Here is a 14490-nt window from a genome sequence, read left to right as displayed (position 1 = left end):
ATCAAGATTAATATTCGCTATTACCGTGTTAACCAACGTGATTTATTTCACCGCTGCGTGGAAGCAGGATGATGTAGCTTACGAAAAAGAAGCTGATTCCTTGATCATCCAATCAATTAGCAAACTACGCAAGCTAGCCAATAAAATGATTTCATATCCTGAAATGCATTTTGGGGGTTCTTCATTTTTCCGCACGTGGAGGACCTTGTTCTCAGTAGTCGGGCAAATGAGCATATATATACAACGCAGAAAAGAAACTGAAGGTGAACCATCAAGCAAACTTAAATTATGCCTTTTTAAATCTGAGTGTGAGGGGTCTTTAATCTGAATAATGAATTTTGTAAATATTTTTGCTCTTATGTGAGAAATTGGTTGATAAAAAACAGTACAGCATTTTCATGGGATAATAAAACAATTTGTTGCACCGTAAGTCTGATTTACACGGCGAATCTTAATGTTTCTTTTGGAAATCATATTGTGTGCTAACGTTATTTATTTCGATGATATACTTTCGTACATCAAAGACCTATAATAAAATGATAATCTTTATCAGTTATCGGATTCATTTACCCCCTATGTTTTCAGAAATCGCGATGAATTTCCGATCCACTCCCGTGTAAATCAGACTTTGTTGCACTAGTCTGAATACGCCATTCATTAGCGCATCCAGACTTCAGGCGGTCTATCTCTGTCTCTCCGGGCGATTTTAAAGATTTCGCCCTGACCGGCCAAAATCAACAAGTAATCATGTTAGTCGTGCTTGATTAAACCCATGATATAAGTTGCACAAACCAATATCTAGCTGTGGCGAACCGAGCCGTTCCGCACAGTTGACCTCGTTGTATCACATGCCTAGTCACAGCTTGACTCGACTGTAAAAAAACAAATGTCGAACCGAACCAAGCCGTACTAAAGCATGCACAAGGCGTTGTAGAACTGCTTATTCAGCAAGTAATTATTTAAATAGCTACCATGTTTTAATAGCTTTCACGTCGAATCGGTTCGGTTCGACGCTCTGTTTCTGCATTACCCCTTGGCCAGTACGACTGTGATTTATTATGTACTATTCCATCGGTTTTTGTCTGAAACAAAGTTATGACCATTAGCAGTTTTCAGAATTTACGTATACCGTATCGTGTAATTGTTTCAACCATTGTTGCGATAATTTTAGACGATATGGTACTTTTTTATATCTTGCATTAAGGATAACAAGAGTAAGCATTCGGAGGCTAGAGAGCATTTCATGTCCCATAGGCATGGGCGTACGTAGCAGTAGCCTAATTAGCACCGGACGTTAAAACGACCGTCGGATTATTTATGTGACACGGGCCTGACAAAAATGCGACCATCAGTGACGCCAATCCAACGTCGCAATTAATCAGAAGCATTTATGACCATAACGCGACCAAAATCCGACCTTGCAATAAAATGAATGTATGAATAATTTTTCAAAGCAATTTTACCAAGCCCATATAACGCCTGAAAAAATTGCTTGTAAAAAGCAATGTCGTATCGACGTTGTGTCAACGTCATCAAAAAAAGATGAGATGGACCACGAAAAGTACGCGAGACAGTCATCAAATGTTAAAAAATTATTTTGATAAAAAAATAAATTTTAAATTAGTTGAAAGAAAATATTGTTGCTTTTTTCTTTAGTTAATCTTTGTTTAGACGATGTCGATCATATTTTTTATCAAATATAGTTTGACGCCGTGCAAAATACAACTTACGCTTGAGACCCAGATCTCCTTGTTTCTGATACGCGCCACAATGTAATGCTGGAGAGGTGCTGAAAATATTGTTCAATATTAATGGTTCAATAATAGTTATAAATTCTGTCGTGTTGAAAAATTCATATGTATTTGTATTACATTCATATATATTTTATTTCTGTTCTAAATCTTCGATTTAACTTTTTTCACTTTATCCTTTTTTTCACTGTTAGTTGCGTGGGTTTAGTTTAGTTAGCTTTAGCTAGCTAGCTAGCAAGGCTTTTAGCTGCTTGATTTACAGCTATAATACACTGCATAATTATTTATACCAAACTTTTTAAACACATTTCAACTCATGTTGTAAGGGAGAAAATTAGTTTTATGCACAGCTTCTGAATTAACTTATATTTAAAGGGACCTCACAAATGTTTGGTGTTAGAGTCACACGACTGACCCTATTTTTTTACCACAAACCTTGACATACTGAGTCGAAAGAATTACAACCACAAAAAATATTATATGTTCTTTGTTTCCCCGCAGCCATCACCCACCATTGTAATCAAGCTATGCTTTAAAATTTAGGGAGTGAGAACCAGGGGTCCTGGGACATAGTTAAAGATTGTTTTCAAGGAAGCGTATTTTAAACGATTTATGTAAGAGCCAGATAATTTTGGGGAATTTTGATAGTAAATAATTTTGTTTTCCTTTATTTTTAGATATTTTATAGAATCCATCGAGTAAAGCAAATTTACCAAATTTGGCGATCCAAAAATTAATAATTGGCGGATTTATAGCTATTTGAAGTATTTCGTAGTTATTGCAAAGTAGAAAATTCTAAATTTGAGGAATAATATTTCATGTTGGAATAAAGATCACATGGGTTTCTTTTTATAATGTTGTAAGCTTTAAACATTATAGAAAAACCCATGTGGCCTTAATTGCGGTTGCTATAATGACGACGTAAAAATGGTACGAAACACATTTTCTTAGGTTTTTGTGCCTCTATTTTTCAGCCTGTGATTACTTTAGAGTCATTTTTTTAGCCGAAGATGTTGACCTACCTAAACATATGTGATTTTAACAAAGTTAAAAAAAAATATTCAAGGAGCCTGGGGCTTGATAAATATGGTCGGAAACTCAAGTTTGCCTCGCTTTTTCGATTTTCGCAACGAATTTTGGAAAAATGTAAAACTTGGTTCTTATAGCCCAAAATGTGTACTTTAAGAAACTATAAAAAACCCATGTGATCTTCAAGTAAAATTCGAAAAATGAGTTCAAAACTTGGCTAAAGTCCAATGTAAATCTGGACCGTCCAGGCAACACTTAGGGTCTGTAACAATGTCAGCCATTATAAAAGACGTCAAAAATTGAAATATTTTTGTTCTTTGTTTCTTTTAGTATGATTTCGATAAAAACTTAAAAATACCCCCAAAAAGCTATAAAATTATTGAGCTTTCTAAGCTTTACACATCAGAGCAATTAGGTGTCGAGAAATTTGGATTCAAAATTTCAGATGTACAGTCAAATCCTTATAAAAATTATTTTTCACATTGATTTATGTACAATTTTTGTTTTCTTTTGTTTTAGACTAGAAAAACCAGTTATAGTTTTGTGTACTACTACTAATTAATTGATGATAAAAAAGTGTGGTCCTTTTACAAAACTTTCAAATCAGACGCTGTACAAAACCAATCAATTAAATATCAGTTAAACAACATCTTGTAAAACTGAATATGCTGCATCCATATATGATGATTGTCCTGTAATAACGGAAAAGAAATTAATTGAAAACAGAAGTGGTGTTAAATTGACTGAAGACAACACAATATGTGCCTATCACAGGTATCTTTTAGATTCTTCTATAGTTAGTCCCGCAGGATTTTCTTATAGTTTCCCAAACACCCCATCAAAAACAATTTTCTTGAGAATGTTTTATTAAAGATGTCTCCTCCAACATTCTTAGGTTTACGCATGGAACGTATTATGGTGCTATAAAAGAAGTGTCAGCAGCCAAACCATGTTTCAACTGGCAAAAGAGCAATGTGCAACAAGAACAAGAACAGTGTACAACAAGAACAGCTTCACTTTCCCAGCTGTGTTATATAAATGAACAGTTCAGTGTTAGAAAACCAATTGGAATAAAGCTGTGTATGACACATATCAAGAGAATCAATATTGCGCAGAAGGAAAAGGAGTCTGTCCTTGATGATTCAGTCGTATCCGAATTCAGTAAAGAATTCCGTCTAGAGCAGCAACGACGCAAATCAAACAAGCAAATCGTTAACAGCTGGTTTGGATTGAGTCCATCTTGGATGGTAAAAAGAAAGAATATGGAAGATTTATAAAAAGAACAACAATATTGCAATTTGTGACGTCTTTTATAATGGCTGACATTGTTGATTATGAGATAACAAAACAGCAAGCTGTAGTGATTCGACTAGTCTAATGACTCTTATTTTAGGTGGTAGAGGTTAAACCCTCTAAAGATCTCTATGCAAAGCAAGATCTCCCTTTTACAAGGATGGTCTGTACAACCAAGTTAATTGAAAAAGCAACCCTCTTGACAATACAAATATTGCAACAACAGAACAAAAAAAACAACATATATTGACATAAAACGTATATATATACAAATAAATAAAAACTATAAAAAGGGGGCAAACAACTACCTATGCGCCAGGACTTGTGAACCTGGCTGTAGATTTACACGTGTCACGGAATCCCAAACACTCAGCCTTACACAGGTGATTGATGCTTACGACCAGCCTGAAGTTACTGGGGTGATATGCGTGGGCGTAAAACCACGAAGACATGAAGGAGAAATTTCACACCCTCTTGCAGAGCTTCTTACAAGAATAACTATGGGTACAGCAGGATTGTTAACTCTGTACACCAAGTGAGCAAACTTGGCCTCCCTACTGGACTGGGGTAAAAAGTGGGGTCGTCGCACCCAAAGACAAGATATAGTCGAACCCCCTTGCTATGCTTCTTATGATTACTCAAGAGAATGAAGAGTGAGCAAACTCTAGGTTCAGGGTAGCCTTCTTGTGACAGAAACAGCCGGGGTAATACAAAACCGCTAGGGAAAAATACCCCCCCCCCCTTTTATGTGAATGTTAATCATACAATTTTTACATTTTAACAAAAAACAACACATACACAGAAGAGTTATTTAAATCGGATGGTGCAACTCTAACAACTGCTTTATCGTCACATCTTAACCATGAGCCACAGCCGCGATCTTTAATGAATGCCCAATAGTGACCTGCTCCTAGGGTGCCCGAATGATTAATAGTGGCAGCTAACGAATATTTGTTGTTAAATGATATGTCATCCTTTGGCTGAGAGCGAACTCTAAAAATGTCGTCATTTGAAGCAAGGCAGGTAACAAATTTGTTATTTTTTAGGGTTCTTCCATCAAGAAATGTAAACCTCTTCAGTTGAATAATTAGAATGTCTCCACACTGGGTGAAAACCGTCTCGCTTGTACTGTCTTGATAAGAAGAGCACTGCGGGCAAAGCCACCTGTCATTTCCAGACAAATTTTCGGGCTGCAAAAAACAATTATTGGAACCTGTAACGCAGTTTGAGATAGGGAGTGGCACAATAGGCATACTTTCCTCCCTGCTAGTTGATAAGAAGCATGCATTACATGACGTCGTAGTGGTTATGTTGGTGATGATATTATTTGCGATAACTGAAGGGCCTGTTAATTCACCCCCAAGACATGAAGCAGTATTTCTGGACGTGCCTGCTATTAATGTTGAATGGGGTCTTCCTAATGCTGGACATCTCACGCTGCAAGGCTCTTAGGAAGGCGGAAGGGTCAACAGCTGTGGAAGACTGTGCCAACCGTTTTGTTTGATGATGTTCACCAGAGGATTGTATTTGGACATCTTAGTTGAATGCCAAGTTTCCATATTTTCCTCGCATGGACAGGTAAGCTCGATCACAATCACATGCTTCCTGTTGTTGGAATAGATAACGAGATCTGGTCTGAGTGATGTTAAAGCAATATGCCCAGGGAAAACAAATCCGTCCTTTAAGTCAGACAAAATCATCCAATCGCAAGCGAGATGTAAAAGACCTGTAAGTTTAGACTTCTTACCAGGAGTGTGGGCACCAGCTTTAACAAACTTAATGCTATTTAGCTGTTTTACAGGTGGCGTGATGGACTTACAAAAAGTAGTGAGCAACTCCACAAGTTTTTTTAAAACAGAATCGTGGCGGAATGTAAATCTACCCTGCGCAAGAGCAGTTTTGCAGGCACCAAGGATGTGAGGTGTGGTGCACAATTTTTTTTCACATAAAAAACAAGAGGATTTAGAGCATATCCGCCAACGCTTTAAATTTACCCGGGGACGGAAGAACGCCGTAGGTCGAACTTAAGCAGAATGACACTAAGTTTGGTTGCATTGCCAACAAGGAATTCCAGGAGAGATCGTGCTTGATGTAGTTATTCCATTTACTCCAGTACCCTTGCACCTGAAGTTGCGTAACTCTACCTACTTGTTCTTCTTCTTCTATTTCTTTTTTTCAGTGTTTATTAGCTTCCTGTAAGTGTAACATTGCCGGCAAGCAGTCATTTTACCTATAGGACACAGACCTAACCCACCTTTACCGTGTTGGTGCGAGCCCATCATTGCCCTCAATTAATCAGCCTGGGCGGGCCCGATTTCTATTGTACTTTGGCGAAGTTTTAAACTCATTTATCTTTTTTTCTGCTTGAAGATCACAAGGGTTTTATTATATTTCTCAAACTACACATTTTGGTCTATCAGAAACAATTTTTCCAAAATTCGGTGCGAAAACTGAAAAAGCGAGGTAAACCTGGCAACTTTTGATCTCCTAAATCACAGGTTGGATAATATAGGCACAAAAACCTAAGAAAATGGGTTTCGTACCACTTTTGGGCCGCCATTGTGAAAGTCGCAACTAAGGTCACGTCGGTTTTTCTATTAACACTGATATTATATCTTCGTTTTCAGTAGTATAAAAAATATTTTAAAAAATCTTCTTGCAGTGGTAGACTTTTGACGTTTACCACATTGTTTTGCTGCTTTAGATTTCAACGTATTTGCAGAAACCTTACCTGGTGCTTCAAAAGTTATTAAAAGTCAGTGGCAGAAGCAGTCAAGAGCGTTTTTCCCATGCCTGATGGCAGTAAGACTTTATGCCTACAACCGAATGTTAATGACGCTAATATTTTCTATTCGTTTCAGCGAATGATGCCAAGGTTAACCAACAAATATTGGTAAGAAGGATAGCTATTCTGGAGACTCATATAGGCACCACCATTTACAAATGACAGTCAACATTTTTGGTCCTTTTTAGGTGAAGAAAACGGTGCGAATCGGGGGAACAAACGAAGCATCTTACATCAGTTAATAGTAATTTAACTAGAATCTGCGCACGTCGTAGACATTTCCTGCATCGATATATCATGTATTTTTTTAAATTTGAGCGCTAGAAACACAATCACGTAAAACGAGTCAAATTTAACGGGAAAAATTGTAAATAAGTGAAAATAAGGGATGATAGGGAAAAACATGCTATGCCGTTTTTGCGTTACCATGAACTGAAATAACCAGACAGCAAATAACAAGGAAGTGTTCTTTTATAGTTATCCACAGGAACAGAAAGTTTTTAAACGATGGGAAGCTGCAATAGGTCGCACTTACCTACAACCGTAAAGCTTTGTTCTGACCATTTTGAACCAACCTGTTATGAGGAAGCTGTTAATTTAAAAAAAGCACTTTGAATTTGAAATTGGAAGGCAAAATGCTAAAGACTAAAAAAAGATGCTGTACCAACCACATTTAAACACAAGTAGCTACCAAGGAAACGCAATTTGTCTTCAGCACGTGAGAAACGATCGAAACACTCAACACTAATTGATTTTGTTCTCAGGTTTGTTACTACTTATTTTACACTAGTCGATAAAGCCCGTGGAAAAATCCACTGAGGCAGAAAAATAGGTTGTTTTAGACGTTTTGCTCACGTCAGCATTGCAAATCCAAAAAAAAAGAAAAAATGGCGAAATTTAGTTTATTCGAGAGATGAGAAAAATGTACAGAATCACATGTTTTCGACGAACAGCTAAGGAGTTACAAAGGTTTAAAAATTTTGCTGACGTCAGCAAAGACCCAAAGATCTAGTTGGAAGGATTTTTTGATGACGTCATCAACCCGTTCATTCCAGAAGGGATTTGGGGAGACAGGTTTGGGGAAATTATCCAAATTGGTCCTAGATGGTCTCTAGTTACTCACGCGGTGGAAAATCACTGGCACCATCTCGTTTCTAAGTAATTTGTCCTCAAAGTTTTAAGTGCACTGTAGACAAAATATTTTATCCTGAAAATTTGGTTACTTGTTGCCTCTACTGTATAGAATATATAGAATCATTTGTTTTGGACAAACACCTAAGAAGATTTAAGGGTTTAAAAATTTTGTTGACGTCAGCAAAAACGAACAAATATGCAAAAAAATTATTATAAAAATATTTGTATACCCGTTGCCTTCATCGTATAGATCTTAAAACGCTGATCAAGAAAATGTATAGGATCATGTATCTTTGACAAGCGGTTACAGAGATATTAGGGTTTAAAGGTTTTTTCATGACGTCATCAACCCGTCCATTCCGAAACGAATTCGAGAACCCAGGTTTGGGAAACTTACCCAAATAGGTCCGAAGTGGTCCCTAGTTACCCACGCGGTGAAAAATCATTGACGTCACCACCTTGTTTCCAAGTTATTTGGCCTCAAAGTTTTAGGTGCACTATAATTTTTTCATTAATTTAGTAAAGATATTGACGTTAAAGTAGTGTTATTGACGTCGCGCCGTAACGTCAGAAATTTTGCATAATTCTCTTTTTGATCACTGTAGATTATTGAGAAAGTATCGCGTGAACACCTACCACAACCAGAGATCGTCGATGACGAAATTAAAAATGTTCACATCGAAATAAAGACGCAGATGTAGGATGTCAAATAAGTATAGTACAAATTTCCTTCCCTCCTTTAGTGAGTAATATTTTACTTTATTTCGCAGGTCGCCAGCATAAGTACCGACGAAGAAAATTTACACTGTGCACGCACAAACTGACACGCTATTGTTGGCTAAAAAGAATGTGCAACTATGTAGCTTTGGTCAAAGTTTCAAGTATGAAGACTCCGTGAACGTTGGTACGGAAACAGACTTTGATGTAGTTTGTGCTGAGTGTGGACAAAGCAATCAAGAGAGACTGGTAAATCGTTTGTCTCTACCTTCATATCTGGATGTAGTGAATTAAGAAAGATGTACTCTTCGTAAATTTTTTCTCTCTAACTCAATGTTACTTCCATTCTCGACACCCCTACGGCAACCACCACTAAGAGAGTTTAGCACATGATGGCAGTTACAGGTCAACAATCTATTCGGACTTGGACTCCACCGGCATAGAAGACGAAGGTAAGGTTATCACAAGATAATATGCACATAAGTAAATATAATGCAATTGATAACTAGCATCAATTTAGAAGTTTGACCCACAGCTTACGATGAAATGACAATCAAACTGGTGATCAATGAGAAAAACCCCGTGAACAATGAGAAAAACCCCGGGAATCGTGCGTGTAACCTGAAATAGGTAAGTAATTTTGAGTGAAATTATAACTGACACTACATGATGCGAATGTTTATATTTACGTTGCTTAATTACTGTCAGGTTCAGCAAAAGACAGTTTTGTATCCGATGTCAACAGTATTGTTATTGAAGTATCAACGGATTCTGATTATCATTACGAGGATAAATAAGTGGACAATGAAAAAATGGGATAGTGACGAACACAATACATGTGATCAACATTTCAACGAAAACGGACGAGGTTTTGCGGTATACGGAAATCAATTGCCTTTACTACTTCCACATTGTATGAAATGTGGTGCGCGCATTGACCTCTCAACAGTACGAGAGGTTGGAGGACAAGGCTTGCAATACAAGCTTTCTTGGATCTGTATAAATTACTGCTTATACACCTGGTTGTCTCAGCCAGCAATAAAATATGTAAAGGGACAAGGTCACTTAGGCCTCGTTGCTGCAGTTACGTTTGTTGGCATACCAGTGTCAAAGTTCGAAATAGTTGCTTGGATTATGAATTTGAAGTTTCTGCATAGTTCGACATTCTACAACCGTAGAAAAGAATATGTGGCACCCGTGATACGAGAGACTTGGGAAAAAAACCATCAGAAAATTATCGCTGGTATTCTGCAACAAAAGAAAGTTACGCTAATTGGAGATAAACGTTGTGATATTCCGAGTCACTTAGCCAAATATTGTACATATAATTTTATGGTGCGTATACTGGAAACATAGTTTATAGTCATGTAGTTGCTGTTACGAGGCAAGTTATTTCTTCATTTTGTACCTTTAGAAGGGTTAACATGTGTTATTGAGCGTATTTTGGCTGAAAGCATAGACATAGAAGACGTTTCGACTGATCACCACGTGCGAATTCGAAAATTCATGACCAGCGATGCGTATAAACACATTAAACATTCGATCGAACCATGGCATATGATTACAGGCTGAAAAAAAAAACTTAGAAGCAAATCAAAAAAAGGCTGTGAAATAATAGGTACTTTTTTAATTCCAAAATCACATTATCAAGCTTCCATAATACTGTTTGAAATATATTTCGCATCTTTTTGAAACAGGTGAATGGGTTGAGAGTACAGCAAGCCATTTTTGGTGGAGCTTGTCAGAACGCCACGAAAATCAAGGTAGTCTTGTTGAAAGATTCCAATCAAATATTTACAATGCCATCGATAATTATCGTTGGTCTGGTTTTTGATAGGGGTGGTCATTCAGTAGCTCATATATATTGCGTAATTTAAAATTTATTCCTTTTCACTAAAGGGGCCGTTCATTTTAAAAAGTGTGCATACGAAAATATGATAAGAAAAGTCAAGTGGATGAAACCTGGGAGCACAGCCCAGACCGAGTTTAGAAAAATCATCCTTCACACATGTTAAAAAGGATCTTCGATAAATGGCAGGTGGAGTCCATACAACTCTTCTCGAGGTAATAAATATTTTCTAGGTTCAATATACACTTAAAAGCCGTTAGCTGACGTATTTTTGTATTCAATAGGTTTATCATAACGTTTTCGCTAAATACCTAAGTATGACGATGCCATTTTCTGTACTATTGATGTTGTGGGACTTTATCCCAGTATTCCTCATAAGGACGGTTTGAAGGCCATGAGGAAGGCATTAGACGGTAGAGATGACAAATCTGTCAGTACTGATTCTTTAGTTAATCTAGCTGATATTGTTTTACAAAACAATTTTTTTGAACACAATAATAAGTCATTTAGACAAAAACAAGGTATAGCTATTGGGACTAAATTTGCTCCTCCATATGCTGTTCTTTTTATGGGAGATTTAGAAGAAGAAGGTTTAAAAAATTACCATCTTAAGCCGTGGATTTGGTGGCGTTATATTGATGATATTTTTTTAATCTGGGAGCATGGTGAAGAGCAACTGGAGGAGTTTATTCAATATTTCGACAGATTACACAATTAAATTCACCCATAAATTTTCCAGGGATTCGATAGAATTTTTAGATGTTTTAGTTATTAGAGAGGAACAAAACCTTCAAACTGATCTTTTTGTTAAGGAAACTGATACGCACCAGTTTTTGCATTTTTCTAGCTGTCATCCATTTCATACTAAAAAGGGAATACCTTATAGTTAGGCTCTTAGCTTAAGGCGAATTTGTTCCACAGATGAGTTTTTTAAAAATCGTGTTTTCAGTTTAAAGGAATGGCTTTATTGTAGAGGGTATGAAAAGAAACTTCAGAGCGTTTCCATAAGATCGAAATGAGATCTTACTGCCAAGTTCAACGACAGACAAGGGTTTAGGTAAGGAGGTTTTCTCCACAACTTTTCATCCTGCTTTAAGTAAGAATATTTATAACCTCTTCAGGGAGGCCCAGATTATTTTAGAATGTGACGAGGAACACAAAACTCTGTTTCCATCTGTCCCCCTAATTTCGTTTCGTCGGGCTAAGACCTTAAAAGATAATTTAGTAAGATCTAAATTGCCAAGTGAGGGAGAAAAAGGTTCTTGTCAAAGCTGCAATAAGCCTAGGTGCCAAGTTTGCAGTGTTTTAATTAAGAGTGGAAATTTTTCTAATTCAGATAACAGTAGGGATTCTAATATCCGTCGAGGTCATTTTAATTGTGACTCATGCAAAATGTAGGCATTACAAAAACTGCGTTTAGACTTAGGTTTAATAATTATAAGAATCACTTTAAATCTTTCTGTGCGCGACGTGATGCTGGTACACTTCATGAAGGAAAAGTTGTTCCTCAGGTAGGTTTGTTTTCGCACTTTGTACAAGATGGCCATTACGTCATGCCAGATTGGAGTTTCCAAATTATTGATAGGTGTCAAAACGAGGTTCATCTGAGAGAGCGCGAGTCCTTTTGGCAGTACAAACTTAAATCGTTCCTCCAGTCGGACTCAATGAAAGAACTGTACCAGCATGAATCTTCCTTAATTTCTTTTAAAAGTTTCTTTTTATGAGATCTTGTGTATTTTAGGTAGGTGTATGACTAAGCTGTACTCTCCGCTTGTTCGCGCACTTTAAAGCGTGTATATTGCTTTGTTTAGTGTCTGGGCAATAGCTTATAGTGACGCATTGCATCAGAGAGGTACTTCTGAAGTCATTTGTGTGTTTACTTTATTTATTTTTGCATATCTTCGGCCTATTAAATTAGGTTACTATGGTGAGTAATTCTTGTTCCGCTAATTTAGTTTCTTATGTTAATAAAGGGTTATATTTGTTGATTTGTGCTAACTCTTGCAGGCCTCCTTTTTGACATTTCAAAATAAAATACTCAGGGTTTTCAACATAATCACTTAAAAAGATGTACATATTTGAGATGCGTTATTTCGAACATTGTTATTATCCGTGTTGTGACTGTCGGTGTTCTTACTGTCGGTTTTGTAAATATTGGTGTTGTGAGTGTCGATGTTGTAACTTTTTATCAACTAGATTTTACACCTTGTAAGCTGTGCTTTTTTATTTTGTGTAAGATTTGTGTGGAGGATTTAATGCGCTTTGACATTTGCCATTTTGTGTAAGATTTTAAAAACATTTTTTGTGTATATGTAGTACTGACGTCAGCAAAACATCTAAAGCACCCTATTTTTCATTGGACTTTTGCCTTAGTGGATTTTTCCACGAAGGCTTTTTGTTTTTGGTGACTGAAGAGTGTGTGTTCTTCATTGGTTAGGATGGGTCTTCAATTGCATTCTCGAAAAGATTGATAACTCCTTTCAAAGAAAGTAGCGTGGCGGATTTCGAAGCATGAAAGTTGACTGGGTGGTGAAGTGAATTACTTGTTTAATTCGAGACGATATGCAATGGTTTTCTGGGTTGCCGCCGCTGGCTTCCAAGTCTACCTTTCTAAGGGGCGGTTTCTTGGTCAGCCCAAGCATTACGATACGATTTCTAAGTGTTCATGTCTAAGGTCAGAAAGCTTTTTTGTTTCCAGGTTTGCTGCTTTTCATTCTTTGCCACAACCTTTCTAAGGGCGGGTTCTAAGTCTACCTTTCTTAACCCTGGGGACTGTGTCAGTAGGTAAAAGCAACAACGATACGAATTGTAGTTGTCGACTCTTCTTTTTCCAACGTTTAACAAAAGTTATTGGTTTTGGCGAATGGTGTCAATGAATGTGGCTGGTGTCTTGCAGGAGGAAGGGGATGCTTACTCAAGGGCCTGCACTAGATCCCAAGCATGAGTGAATTTCACCAATCCTTATGTTTCCACATTCATAGGTGTTTGTTTCAATACAGCCGAAATCCATTAGCTTTTCGATCATCCCGTAAAGGGAAGAATACAGAAGATTTCCAGTGGCTTCTTATTCTTTGGAGAGAAACCTCCCTTTTCATTAACTTCTCTGTCTTAAAAGGCTAGTTATATCTGCATTGCGATGTAGTTACTCCTATTCTCTCTCTATATATAGCTATACAGCAGACGCAGATGCAATGTTATGACGAGTTACGTAAGTCTGAAGTCAAGGTCAGCCCGGTATTGAATTAGCACCTCAAAAAAGTTTTGCATAGGAGCCACAGAAAAAAAAACATTCAAACAAAAATTTAAATTCAGTTTTTTCGAGCAGTTCGTGACTATCGTACATCTTTTGGAGGAATGTTGATATTGTACGAGAAAAAAGTGGAACACATAAGGAGTATATTCTTAACGGTATCCGGTCCCTCCCCCTGACGGTTTCTTTAATAAATCCTTATTGCTGTGTTATATGGCTATGAAACTTACTGAGTTTCAATATTTATCTATTAGACACCTGTATGCCGAATTTTTAAGTCCCATACCTTTCAGAGGCCTTGATATTGGCCATTACTCGAAACTACCCCTAAAAATCTCTATGAAATCCTTATACTGGGGAAAATTTAATAACTCATGTTAGGATTATCTTTAGAACTTGAAACTTGCAACACAACTTTGTTTTATCAAGAAAAATCATTTTGCATAATTTGGACACGTGATTAATCCGATTTCCCGATTTTATCGGATTTTACCCGAAAATCGGGAAAAAAGGGATTTTTGGGCAATTTTTCATGCGATCCAGGTAAAAACTTAAATATATGTTAAGTAACTTTTATTTAGCTTTCAGAAACTTCAAACAGAATCCAAAAACTCGCTCTGTAATAAAAGTAATCAATTTTTAAGCAGATAGTGTCACTTTTAACAAATTTAAAGCTTCTGAT

This window comes from Hydractinia symbiolongicarpus, chromosome 12, assembly GCF_029227915.1.
Source record: "Hydractinia symbiolongicarpus strain clone_291-10 chromosome 12, HSymV2.1, whole genome shotgun sequence".
In the NCBI taxonomy this organism is placed as follows: Eukaryota; Metazoa; Cnidaria; class Hydrozoa; order Anthoathecata; family Hydractiniidae; genus Hydractinia; species Hydractinia symbiolongicarpus.
The sequence above is the reverse complement of the archived record's forward strand: the minus strand, read 5'-3'. Positions refer to the sequence as shown.